Below are 14596 nucleotides of genomic sequence, written 5' to 3' on the forward strand. Positions count from 1 at the left end.
CCCCTTTTTGTTATTGTATGGTATCTAACGATTCCAAACTTTAAACTTTTCCCTAATGAGAGTGCATGTCTCTGTAGTTACATAAATGTGTGAACCTGTAAATCCCTAACTGCAGCTTTGGGCTTTTAAAAGAATTTGCAGACTTACTGTGTTCTGGGAATTCTATCTTTTTTCTCATGTGGATCTACCCTCTAAATAAATGGTGGTGAGAAAGAGTTTATAAGAATTTCTGATGGTGAGTGAAAGTGTAAAGCTTAAACAATTTGCTACTCCTGACAGTAGCCATGAAATCTGCTCTCTCATTTCCCATATCCCAGGTTTTGCACTCACCACATGGGCTGATGGAAGGAGCAGTGCACAAAAAGTAAGGTAAGACAAGGGAGGCATAGACATAAGCAGTAATTAGCTGTTTCTCATTGGAAAACAATGACTTGAAGTCTCCCCGTTGCATTCTTATTATTGTACAAAAATGAAAGATAATAGATAGTACCTGCCTCTCTGGTTGTTGTAAAAACCAAAGGAGTCCTGTGGACATAGCTTGAAAACTATAATGGACTTTTAATAATGTTAAAATTCAAGTTCATTCTTGTTACATCTTGGATAGAATACTTCAAAACTTCTGGTGTCTATAAGTTAACCCATCTCTTTATCACTGTTCTCCAGTGAAGGTTCTGGGTTGCAAGCAACTGGAATTAGTTCTGCAGATCTTAGACAGACAGAGGAGCTTTTTGGAAGATTATATCCAGTTCACAGAATCCCTGGGAGGTTTAGGAAATGAGAACATAGGGGGCTCTGAAGGCCAGATGGAAGGAACAGCCTACAAGGACAGGGCACCAGATAGCTCTACTGCCATTGCTTGATGTCATGGTATGGTACTGCCATGAATGAATTCTAAATTCTTCCTTTAACTTTACATTCTTCCTCCAGATTCAGAGACTCAGGGTGAGAGAGTAAATGAACATAGGTCCCATGGGTATGCCTTGAATGCCAAAAGATGGGAGGAGCATGTCTGGTATGTCTTAAATCAAAATCCTTTTGTTACTTCAAGGTAGAAGAGAGAATGAACATAAACAGATTTATCAACTAATATACATGGGCCATGTTTTTTATTAGGTCTACAGGGGTTAAAAGTGATTTAAAAACTTCATTTTCCCCTCTCAAATAGCTTACCATATAGTTAAAAAGATAGGTCAATAATACACGAAGAATTAAACAATAAAAGTTAAAGACAGTAATGCAAGACAGTAGTAAAAAGATGTTATGTAGTGGTGTGTCATTAATTGCCAATAGAGTGTAGATGAGAAGATTATTAGCTTTTAGAGTAACCCTTCTTTCTACCCTTACCATTCATTCCGATGCACAAACTCTTCCCAAAGGAGTTGCACCTTTTAAAAAACACTTCTCTCCACTCTCCTTCTTCCACCCCCTCTGCCCTCCCTCCTAAGTACATTTTTAGTTGTATATACTGAAAACATTACCTCACTATGCTCTAAGTTTCAGGCTATAACTCTGTGCCTTTCCCAAGAAACCCCAAATATAAACCATTGTCAACTGAGAGGTCCCATAGCTGCTGCTCTCCATAAGGTAAGACAAAGAGAAGCATAGACATAAATGGTGACTGATTAGGAGGATCTATTACTTGGTTTACCTAGAAAATATTTCTATAGCAAATTGCAGAAGTTGCCATTTTTCATCTAGCTTTGCTAACTTGAAATGAGTTATCCTGTATTTATCTCTGTGCAGATTAAACACTCAGCTTGGGGGTCTTGGTTAAGGACTTGGTTCAAATCCAAAGACAGATTGGCCAGTTTGAATTCTGGCCCTGCCACTTTCTAGCTATGTGTCTTTAACCTCTCTAAGCCTCAGCTTTCTTTTTAAAATATATTTTTATTAATTTCAGAGAGGAAAGGAGAGGGGGAGAGAGATAAAAACATCAATGATGAGAGAGAATCATTGATTGGCTGCCTCCTGCACGCCCCCTACTGGGGATCGAGCCAAGCAACCCGGGCATGTGGCCTTGACCAGAATCAAACCAAGGACCCTTCAGTCCGCAGAGCAACGCTCTGTCCACTGAGCCAAACCAGCTAGGGCAGCCTCAGCTTTCTTATCTGTAAAATGGGCACCATAAAAGGACCTATCTTATAAGCTTATTGTGAATATTGAAAAAATAAAAACAAGCTCATGAAAGCTTAGCACAGTACCTGATATAGAGGCAGCCCTCAGTACATTTTAACTGTCATTATATGGAAACCAAACCTCTTTGACTGCCCTAATTGTGTGTGTGTATGTGTGTGTGTGAATATATTTTCCCAAGCTTCTTCATGTCCCTCTACTCTTTCCAAATGCATATTTTATTGAGAAAATGTCTGATTGGACAGAAGCATTCTGTAAAATTGTCCTTTGCATTAAAGCCTTCATGGGAACAAGCACTGTGAATCTTTCCCTGCCAACTGCAGCACAGTGCCACTGATTGAAGCTTGCTCATTCAGCCTGACTTCCTAATGAAACGTTATGTGCTGGAAACATATCAGAAGTCAGAATAAGTGTAAATTTTGTAGTGAGCATCCTGCAGCAATGCAGTAGAGCTTCAAGCTTGCTGGTGAGGCACATAAAACCACGTGACAGAGGCAGCCATGCTTACCCCTTCACTGTTTCATCACATGGGGCACTGGTTAGTGAGAAAGGCCTTCCCCTCTTCTGGGTGCTCTTGCCAATCCAATGTCATAGCAATTGCCTAAAAGATTACTTCCTTGTTTCAGGAATCAGCACCCTGGATTGTATTCTCCTCAATAAGATTAGAAAAAAAAAAAAAATTCAGCTGTACACCAGACCCCAGAGAGTCTGTATGAGCACACTAACCAGGAAAACCATTTCCACCTGGACAAAGCAGCCCTCTCCACAACAAACACTATGTCATTTGGGGGCAATTAGAGATGGTTGCTTTCCTTTCTCTGTGCATGTTAAATTGTGTGTGTACAGTATAGAGCAGAAACACTGAGTGGAAAGGAGCAAGAGAGACCTGAGGCCCTGCTTTTAATTAGCTTCCCCTCTGACATTAGTATGTCTTTCTGTATTCACCCATCCTGAGTCCTCTAATAATTTTTTACCATAGGCAATGAACATATGTCCCTCGTTCTGATAACAGGCACCTGTCTATACAAGGAAGAAGACCAAATTCCCCCTCTCCTTCCCTGCAGATCAAGATGTGTAAACTTCAAATTTCAGTTGGGCCCCTGGGTTTGAGGCCCAATTTTGAACAAGGTGGCATGGGGTGGATTCCAGCAGTGTACTTTTTAATTGCATTATCCTGGGTGATGGAAATCTTTTCATTCTTCATGCAGAAAGTACAAGCTGCGCAGGGCACATGCTTCCTGCCGTGACTTTGAACCAGGGCCCAGTTCCCTTTGTCAGCTGTTCTAAGATATTTTGTCATCTCAGTGCTATTAACTGCCCTTGAGCAGCACCAAGCTTTTTAATTCAGATTTTCCAAGAACAGCAGGAGGGAAAATGGAATTAATGTAAAAGGGAGTAAATGTTAATTGCTAATGTAGGTAGGGGTTTTTGTTGTTTAAGACAGTCCTTTAAATTTAGTAATCTTGGCATAAAGAAGCAGAGATTGGATAAAGAATTGCAGTCCAAGTACCTTCTTGATAAGCCATAGGAGAGGGAATGAATGTGCATTTCATTGGCTTCTTGTTGTATTGAATCTAAATGCACCACAATCAGGGTTTCCAAAAGATCTGGCTTGAGTCAGAAATACAGAAGATGCCTGTGAGGACCACACAGTGCAGGTCCTGCTTCCAGAGACTTGGGGGAGAAACAAAAATTCAACTTGTGAAATATATACAAAATTTTATAGACACCTTGGGGGACTTAGAATGCCATCTATGTAATTGATGATGGATGAAATAATAAAGTATTAAAGAAAAATGCCTACTCTTTTGGGAAATTGGAATAGAGTTGAAGGATCAGGCCCATGATATAGAGTTGGGATAGATTTTTAGTTTCAACAGGTAAGTTAATCCACCATCTTGACACCAAGAGAAAGAATTTGTTTTCTTTTTTAGACAGAATTGTCATTTGAACCATTTGCACAGTTAAAATGATGTTTTAATTATGTTTAAAAATGTATTCTTACGCCATTTTTTGGTGTAAAAATTTCTTTATTAATTAACCTAAACTGAAACAAAAGCATTTATGTCTATGAATAATCCTCTTTCCTAAACAGTAGTAATAGAAAAGCTGAAGAAGTATGACCTGTTCTCACTGAACTCCCATTCTTGCTCATCTGTCCCACTCCCACCCGCCATGCTCCCCAGATGAAAGGCAGAAGCTCCCAGAGCTCCAAGGCTTCTTACCACCATTTTGGAGGCCACAGTAGTTTTCTCTAAGAAACTCCTCACCATTTGGGCTCTGACTCCACTGTGAGCTCTGAGGGAAGCCCGGCTCCACAGTGGAGACCTCAGAAAAGATGAGCCCTCTCACTGTAGTTAAACTGGGAAGTTTTCCAGAATGATTTGAAATGGCAAAAAAAGATGAGTTCATAGCAAGTCTTCTCTGAGTTTACCATTTAAATGACTAACCTCCCTGAGAGGCAAATGTCCAGTTCCAAAGTAGCAGGAACCCTTTTGAAGCAGGTGCAGATTGTGGGAAACTGTTTATTGCCTTCACTATCTGATAAGCGTAGACAGAGAACCACTCCCCCCCCCCCCCCCCCCCCCCCCCGCCCAAGGCTGAGTGCCTTTGAAGCCCTAGCAAAGGTAGGAGCTAGGCGCCACCTCTGTTTGTCCAGACAGTGGTAGCTGAAACTACTCCCCCATTTATTATTATGTAAATCCTTGCTGATGGGCTAGTCTGCTTGTTACTAGGGGGTCACCTGCCTAAGGGCTATGCTATGGGTGCATCCCAGATCAATAAAAGCTTGGTGAGGCCTGAGCACGGAGGAAGTCCTTTGGGACTTGCCGCCTGGTCCCCCAATATTGCAAAATTATCTTTGTCTTTTTCTCTCATTTGTTGTGCGGCTCCTCTTTCAGATACCGAACCCTACTCCACGTTGGGCGCCAGATGTCGAGTAAGACTCCCTCCAAGTTCTGTTCTGCGTGCTCAGGCCTCACCAAGCTTTTATTGATCTGGGATGCACCCATAGCATAGCCCTTAGGCAGGTGGCCCCCTATTAACAAGCAGACTAGCCCATCAGCAAGGATTTACATAATAATAAATGGGGGAGTAGTTTCAGCTACCACTGTCTGGACAAACAGAGGTGGCGCCTAGCTCCTACCTTTGCTAGGGCTTCAAAGGCACCCAGCCTTGGGGGGGGGGGGGCGTTCTCTGTCTACGCTTATCAGATAGTGGAGGCAATAAACAGTTTCCCACATCTCCCCCTTATTTTTTCCTTAAAAAATCAGAAATAAGCACATAAGAACAAAAAATGTTTAAGTCCCAAAATCAATGTCCAACAGTTCTGAGCCCAAGTTTCAATGTCCGACAGTTCATGTGTACATGCCAACAATGAAATGCTGGTTCTGGATGGTGGACAAATGCAGGTCCGGTCCTCTCTGGTCTGGTCCTGGGCACCCTGCAGCGATGCACAGCTGCTGACTGCTAGCATGGCAATGCGTCTTCACCATCTCCATCTCTGAACTGTCTCTCCTGTCTTTGTGGCCAGAGCAATCTGGTCAGTTTCTCTCCGGGATCCCTTGTTGCAGGAATCCACATGGTCTTGGAGCTGTTTTCTGAAAGTATACAAACATATTCTCGACCAAAGGTTAATAAAGGAAATTTTACTTGCAGAACGTGGAGGGAGTCTTACTCGACACAGATGCAACTTAAAAACCCAAAGTCAGTGCCCAGCCGGCATGCCTCAGTGGTTAAGTGTCGACCTAGGAACCAGGAGGTTGTGTTTTGGTTCCTGGTCAGGGCACATGCCTGGGTTGTGGGCTCAGTGCAGGAGGCAGCTGATCAATGATTCTCTTTCATTATTGATGTTTTTATCTCTCTCTCCCTTTCCCTTCCTTTCAGAAATCAAATATATATATATATATATATATATATATATATATATATATATATATATATATATATATTCCAAAGTTAAAGAGCCAAGCCCACACAGAGGATGAATGGGGCCTAAATGGAGGTCCTATAAGCAAGGGTCTTTCTGTTGTGAGTGCAAGTGTCCCCAAGCCAATCCCTAATGGCAATAAATGTTCTCAATGAGGTCAAATTCAAAGGACAACACCTAATCCAAAAAATTCCTTACACCAAGGCTATCTTTTCCCATTAGAATTCTCTGGTGTAGTTAAAGATGTACTTACATCAATCTCAGTTGCTTAAAATTCACAAGAAATGGGCCACCCAAGGAGTTATTATTTTTATCGCTTTTTCCACCCCTCCTCCCAGCCCCTCCCCCTCCCCCAGGGCCTTCACTATCCTATTGCCCATGTCCATGGGCTATGCAAATACTAGTAAGTATATAAGTTATTTAGTTTATCTCTTCTTGGCACACACCCCCAAACCCCATATCCAGGTATGTCAGTCTATTCTATGCCTCCCTGCTTAGGGTCTTATTTTGTTGGTCAATTCATTTTGTTCATCAGATTCTACAAATAAGTGAGGCCATATGATATGTGTCCTTCTCTGTTTGATTTATTTCAATTAGCATAATATTTTCCAGGTTGATCTATGTTGTCCCAAAGGGAAAGAGATCTCTCTTTTTTACAGCTGCAGAGTATTCCATAGTGTACTGTCCATAGCTTTTTTATCCATTCATCTACTGAAGGGAATGTGGGGTATTTTCAAATCTTAGCTATTATAAATAATGCTGCTATGAACATAAGGGTGCATATATTCTTTCTGATTGGTGTTTTGGGGTTTTTATGATACATTCTTGGAAGTGGGATTGCTGGGTCAAATGGAAGTTCCATTTTTAATTTTTTGAGGAAATGCCATACTGTTTTCCATAGTGGCTGCACCAATCTGCATTCCCATCAGCAGTGAACTAGTGTTCCCTTTTTCCACATCCTCACCAGCACTTGTATGTTGATTTTTTTTTTTTTATGATAGCCATTCCAACAGGTGTGAGGTGATATCTCATTGTGGTTTTAATTTGCATTAATCTGATGACTTCGAACATTTTTTTCATGTGACTCTTGGACATTTGTATGTCCTCTCTGGAAAAATGTCTATTTGGGACTTCTGCCTGTTTTTCAATTGGATTGTTTGTCTTCCCTTTGTTGAGTTGTATGAGTACTTTATATATTTTGGATATTAACCTTTTATCAGATGTATCTTTGGCAAATATGTTCTCTTATTCAGTGGGTTCCTTTTTCAATTTGATGTAGTGGTTTCATATGTTATGCAGAAGCTTTTTATTTTGATGTTGTTCTATTTGTTTATTTTTTCCCTAGTTAACTTTGCCCTAGGAGATTATATATATACTAGTAGCCTGGTGCACAAAAATTTGTGCACTAGGGGGTGAGGGTGAGGGGTGGGGCCAGACCCCTCAGCCCGACCTGCACCATTTGTCATGTTCCCGGACCCCGGCCACTCCTGGCCTAGGCACAGGCCTACAGGCTTGGGGCGGCCTTGCTCCCGAGGCCCCATTTTATCAAGAGAACAAAGTCAGCGTTAGTTACAGCCCTCACCGAACCCAGTCCACTGCATCTGTGCATACAACTGCCTTGTTCATGTGCCTGCTTCGCCCTACTGAATTACTAACATCTTGAGGACATAGCTCTGTCTTATCCTGCTTCACCTTCAGTGCCTGGCCTGGTGCCAGGGACCTGAGAGGGTTTGCTGAGTGAGTGAATAATGAAGGAGTGAATGAGTGAATGAATGAGCGAGTAAGTGAATGAGCAAGCAGCTAGGGGGGGAACTTCTGCCACGTTGCCATGGCAACATGGCAGAAGTTCCGGCCCCACTCCTGGCTGCCTGAAGCCCACCCTGGGAAAGTGCCCGCCCTGTTCCCAGCACCTGTCACTCCTCTCCTGGCTGCATAGTTTGAGCAGGGCAAAGGCTGACGGGTGTGTGTGTTGGCAGATCAGTGCATTAGCACTTGCCAGCCTTGGATCCCGCAGGAGGGTGTTTGTGGGTGTGGCCGGTGGCCGATCGCTGTGGTCCTGCCTGCCAGCCTTGTGTTGGGTCCCATATGGGCCGCCTGCCACCTGGGTCACAGATAGCAGGCCTGGATGGCAGCAGGGCAGGCGGGATGGCACTGTCCCGCCCTGCCTGCAGTATGCAAATTAGCCTCCATCTTGGTTGGCAGTTAATTTGCTTATCGTCCTGATTAGCCAATGGGAAGTGTATCGGAGGTACGATTAATTACCCTATTTGTCTTTTATTAGATAGGAGATATATATATATATATCTATACACCTAAGCAACTGGTTGACCAGTCACTATGATGTGCACTGACCACCAGGGGGCAGATACTCAATGCGGGAGCTGCCCCTGGTGGTCAGTGTGCTCTCACAGCAGAAGCACTGCTCAGCTGACCAATGGGCGCCAGATGCAGGGCTCAAGGCTGGCTGCTGCAGTCTGGATACCGCAATGGAGCTGCTGGGGGCCTACTGAGCAGCAGTGGCATACTCAGCAGGGCCAGGATGAGAAGGAACGGCAGGCAGGCAGGAGAAGCAGGTGGCTTTGGACTGCTGGTTTGGGCCCAATTCCTGCAGGCCATGTGGAGGGATGCCACTGGTGCACAGATCCATGCACTGGGCCTCTAGTGTATCTATAAACATATTGATAATGAGATGTCTGAGATTTTACTGCCTATGTTCTCCTCTAAGATTTCTGTGGTTTTATGCCTTACAATTAAGGTGTGTTTTTTTCTTTATTGATTAAGGTATTACATATGTGTCCTTATCCCTCCCTGGCTCCCCCACACCCCTGCTCATGCCCTCACCCCCCTGGTGTCTGTGTCCATTGGTTATGCTTATATGCATTCATACAGGTCCTTTGGTTGAACTCTCCCCCTTACCCCCACCCTCCCCTACCTTCTCTCTGAGGTTTGACAGTCTGATTAATGCTTCTTTGTCTCTGGATCTGTTTTTGTTCATCAGTTTATGTTGATCATTATATTCGACAAATGAGTGAGATCATGTGATATTTATCTTTCTCTGACTGACTTATTTCGCTTAGCATAATGCTCTCCAGGTCCATCCATTCTGTTGCAAATGGTAGGAGTTCCTTCCTTTTTACAGCAGCATAGTATTCCATTGTGTAGATGCACCACTGTTTTTTAATCCACTCATCTGCTGATAGGCACTTAGGCTGTTTCCAAATCTTAGCTATTGTAAATTGTGCTGCTATGAACATAGGTGTGCACATATCCTTTCAGATCGGTGTTTCTGTTTTCTTGGAATATATTCCTAGCAGTGGGATTACTGGGTCAAATGGGAGTTCCATTTTTACTTTTTTGAGGAAACTCCATACTGTTCTCCACAGTGGCTGCACCAGTCTGCATTCCCACCAACAGTGCACGAGGGTTCCTTTTTCTCCACATCCTCACCAGCACTTGTCATTTGTTGATTTGTTGATGATAGCCATTCTGATAGGTGTGAGATGGTACTTCATTGTTGTTTTGATTTGCATCTCTCAGATGATTAGTGACTTTGAGCATGTTTTCATATGTCTCTTGGCCTTCCTTATGTGCTCTTTCAAAAAGTATCTATTTAGGTCCATTGACCATTTTTTGATTGGGTTCTTTATCTTCCTTTTGTTAAGTTATATGAGTTCCTTGTAAATGTTAGAGCTTAAACCCTTATCAGAGATAACATTGGCAAATATGTTCTCCCATGCAGTGGGTTTTCTTGTTGTTTTCTTGATGATTTCTTTTGCTGTGCAGAAACTTTTTATTTTGATGTATTCCCATTTGTTTATTTTCTCTTTTGTTTCCATTGCCCTAGGGCAGTGATGGTGAACCTATGACACACGTGTCAGAGGTGACAACGCGAACTCATTTTTTTGGTTGATTTTTCTTTGTTAAATGGCATTTAAATATATAAAATAAATATCAAAAATATAAGTCTTCATTTTACTATGGTTTCAAATATCAAAAAATTTCTATATGTGACACGGCACCAGAGTTAAGTTAGGGTTTTTCAAAATGCTGACACACTGAGCTCAAAAGGTTCACCATCACTGCACTAGGAGATATATCGGTGAAGATATTGCTTTGGCATATGTCTGATATTTTTCTGCCTGTGGGTTCCTCTAAGATTTTTATGGTTTCCCTTCTTTTATCCACCTTGAGTTTATTCTTGTGTATAGTGAAAGTTGGTACTCTAGTTTCATCTTTTTGCATGTGTCTGTCCAGTTTTCCCAGCACCATTTGTTGAAGAGACTGTCTTGATGCCATTATAAGTCCTTGCTTCCTTTGTCAAATACTATGTGACCACAATGGGGTGAGTCAATTTCTGGGGTCTCTATTCTGATGCATTGGTCTATATGCCTGTTCTTATGCCAGTATCAGACTGTTTTGTTTATAATGACTTTTATAGTACAGTTTGATATCCAGTATTGTGATCCCTCCTACTTCGTAATTCCTTCTCAAGATTGCTGCAGCTATTTGAGGTCTTTTATGGTTCCGTATAAATTTGTTCTAGGTCTTTGAAATATGTTGTTTGTATTTTAGTAAGGATTGCAGTGAATCTATAGATTGTTTGGGGTAGTATAGTCATTTTATTTATGTTAATTCTTCCAATCCATTAACATGGTATACACTTATATTTGTTTATATCTTTCTTGATTTCTGTTTTCAATGTTCCATAGCTTTCCAACTATAGGCCTTTTACTTCCTTGGTTAAATTTATTCCTAGGCATCTTTTTTTGTTGTTGCAATGGTAATTGGGATTTCTTTTTTAGTTTCTCTTTCTAAGAGTTCATTATTGATGTATTAAAATGCCATTGATTTGTGGGTGTTGATTTTGTATCCTGCTACTTTGCTGAATTCATTTATTAAGTCTAGTAGATTTCTGGTGTATCTTTAGGGTTTTCTGCAAGTAATGACAGTTTTGCTTCCTCCTTTCCAATTTTGTTGCCATGTATCTCTTCTTGCTTTGCGATTACTGAAGCTAGCACTTTCAGTGCCATGTTAAATAAGAGTGGTGAAAGCAAACATCCTTGTCTTGTTGATGTTTTTAAAGAAAATGCTTTTAGTTTTGGCCATTGAGTATTATGTTGGCTGTAGGTTTGTCATATATAGCCTAAATTATGTTGAGGTATAATCCCTTTATCTGCAATTTACTGAGAGTTTTTATCAAGAAACTGAGCTGGATTTTGTTGTTTTTTTCTGCATCTATTGATATGATCATGTGGTTTTTATCTTTCAATTTGTTTATGTGATATATCACATTTATCGATTTGTGAATATTGTACCAGCCTTACATACCTGGAATAAACCCCACTTGATCATGGTCTATGATCTTTTTAATATTTTGTTGAGGATTTTAGCATCTGTGTTCATCAGGGATATTGGCCTGTAATTTTCTTTCTTTGTAGTGTCTTTATGTGGTTTTAGAATTAGGATAATGCTGGCTTCCTAAAAGGAGATTGAAAGTGTTCCTCCCTCCTGAATTTTTTGGAATAGTTTGAGGAGGAAGGGTGTTATTTCTTTTTTGAATGTTTAGTAAAATTCATCTGTAAATCCATCCAGTCCAGGACTTTTGTTTTCTGGAAGTTTTTAAATTACTGCTTGTATTTCAGCAGTCGTTATTGCCCTACTCAGGTTTTCTGATTCTTCTTGATTAAGTTTTGAAAGATTGTATGTTTCTAGGAATTTGCCAATTTCACTCAAGTTGTCCAGTTTGTTGGCACTTAGTTGTTCATAGTATTTGCAGACTGTGAGTGATGGATGAATGATTACTCTGACACACATTTCTGTGAAAGAGAGGGATAAAGGACTGCATGGCTTGAGAAACCAAACAGCCCCATTCACCTACCTCCTTAGGCTTTTATTGTAATAACAGCTTGAACTACAATTAACTTCTAGATACTATCAGCAGGTAAAACATGCATCTATAGTGCCTTTTAAGTAAGGACATCTATAAACTAAACAAAAAGATTCCAGTAAAACACCCATGGGCTCAGACTTGTTTGGAAAAGTCAAGGCAGGGGTGGCTGCTTTCAGCCAGCTCCTCCTGGAGGCCCCCAACCTTTTGAGATTCCTCCTTGCACAATTTCCAACCAAGTCCCTTCGAACTTTCTGCTGTGCAATGTCAGGGCCCAAGAAGCATGTTCACTGCTCAAGTTCCAGTTTTGTAGACTATAAGAAAAATAAAGAAAATTACAATAACAGCAATGGTTAGTCTGATCAGGGACCAATTGATTCTAGGAAACCATGTGGTGGGGTCTATCTACTCCAAATGCTCCTTTACTGCATTCCAAGTAGTAGTCTGTTCATGTTCATTGATAGCAAGTAAGGACTCTTTATTTTGCCTTTGCAACATGTTTACTTCTTCAGTAAGGTTATCAAGAAAGACTCCCCATAGATGCTTTTTAACATCAATCCACTGATGGTGACTACTGCTCCATTTCAAGGGGGTGTCACATATGTGCTTATGCTCCCAATTTCAATTGAGTACTTGACTGTATGCTATAACATCCTGTCTTCCCCCAAATATTCAATGACTGCCTCTATTGCCTGTAGTCTAGCTAATATTTTTTTTTATCTATATGCTGTTGTATCGTGGATTCTCTAGTTACATTATAGGCCATATTGTCTACAAATGTGGCAGTATGAACAGACTCGGAAAGGGCCGCCATAGCGATGCCGGAGGTAGTAAGAATAACAACAGCTGAGATGATGGCTGCAATGAACATTCCCAAAAATATTTTGGGCCGTAATTGGATCAATGCTTTTTCTAAGATTTCAATAGTTGATGAGCCTTGCCATTTCCTGGTGAGATTAACAGGTATTAGGATTTCTGCTTGTCTCCTAAGTACCATACCAGTAATAGTGCTGATGTTCAATGGGGTAATATTTTGGGTGGTAATACAGGATGCAAAATAAGCTCCTTCTTCATCCTGAACTAGAAAAGATGAACTATGATTTATTAGTAGATTGGGGCCCATAACAAAGACATAGGGGTGCGTGGTGCAAATCAGGCTACTGTCAGTATAATTATCAGTAAAAGTTATACTATAATGGCCAGAGAAGTTCTGGTAGTCACCGTGCCACAATTTCAAAGGGCTGAAAGCATGGCCTAATCTCCATAAAGTTTCCTGAACTGGCAAGCCTAGTACTCGAGGTCGTGAAGGACTCATCCCTCCCTCAGTCCAAACTATAGGCATGCCTGCATAACTGATGTAACTAGTATTAGATGCATGGTGTGCCAGAATATTAGTGTGGTTGGCTTGCAAATGACCATGTGGGCTCCAATCTATAACCTGTTGGTCACCTAGGACTGTCAAATGGGCATGATTTCCTCAACAAACTTTCCAATGGAATGCTTCAACAGAGTGGTCTCACTGCTTATTTTGCTTACGCAGAAGGATAGGAGGCACAGTAGCATTAGTCAGATTGCTGTAGTCCAGACTGCCTGCTAAGAGAAAAGTTAGCTGTGTTTTAATCTGATCATGTTTAGGAATTATATGTGACCAAATCTGATTATGAGCTCCCATACAGACCCCATGTGGTGAGGAATTGAAAGAGGTAACACATAAGGTTAGTAACTTGGAATGAAAAGAGATATTGGGAGGGACAGGTAGTGAGAGAAATATATAATTTAACAAATTGCTTTAAAAACGCTTTCTCATATCTGAAAAACAAGAAGTTAAGAATCAGCAATACTTTCAACAAAAGTTACAAAAACTATACGATTATTTTCCGTTCATTCAGCCCTATAATAAAATTTTTGTTTCTCCTGATTTTTCCTGCCAGTACTTCTATAAATCCAGATACTTTATAGAGTAATGTAAATGACATGGAATCTTGTCCCTTCTGCAAAATACAATATTCCAGAATAACAATTAGAGCTACAAGTGAAAGTATAATATAGTTATTATTATTTGACAAAGCTTCCCATGTACCTTTAGCAGAAAATTTTCCTTCATGAGAGAGAAAATAAACACTTGAGGCATTCCAGAACCTATTGGAATGATCTAAAACCAAGTATAGGTCAAGGAAAAGTTTCTTAAAATTCAAAACTCAGGATTGTCAAATACATTAGACTAAAATATTATATATTATTATTATTAAGCAGTATTAAGTAATATATTCATTTAAAGTAATCAACTTCCTGATTAACATAACACAATCATTTAAAATTTGTCCTATATAATAAAGAGCTAATATGCTAATTATACTGAACAGCAGAATGACCATCCGGACAACTGTCAGGACAACCTTCTGGATGAAGCTGGGGCTGCAAGGGCCAGGCCCCTTGCATGAATTTCATGCATCAGGCCTCTAGTATATATATAAAACCTTTGCTTCCTAGGCACATACAGGAAAAACTTTTTTTCCCCCCTTACTTTCAGAAATAGGTTTATTTTTTCAGTGGAAAATATACTCATATTCTTAAGAAGCATAACAGGAAGCCTAACCTTGACAACTCTTAGGAGGCTGGAGAAAGAGTGGGTGTGTTTGTGGGGAGAT

At 40.7% G+C, this 14596-nt stretch overlaps 1 long non-coding RNA gene across 1 annotated transcript in view; it reads left to right on the top strand.

Moving 5' to 3' along the window:
* LOC132211217 (uncharacterized) overlaps nucleotides 1-14596 on the top strand; it is a 1824365-nt gene that overhangs the window by 895576 nt on the left and 914193 nt on the right. The window contains exon 2 of the long non-coding RNA XR_009447441.1: nucleotides 9224-9317. This is a non-coding gene — a long non-coding RNA (uncharacterized LOC132211217). The remainder of the gene's footprint in view (nucleotides 1-9223; nucleotides 9318-14596) is intronic.

Source organism: Myotis daubentonii, chromosome 1, assembly GCF_963259705.1.
Source record: "Myotis daubentonii chromosome 1, mMyoDau2.1, whole genome shotgun sequence".
Classification (NCBI taxonomy): Eukaryota; Metazoa; Chordata; class Mammalia; order Chiroptera; family Vespertilionidae; genus Myotis; species Myotis daubentonii.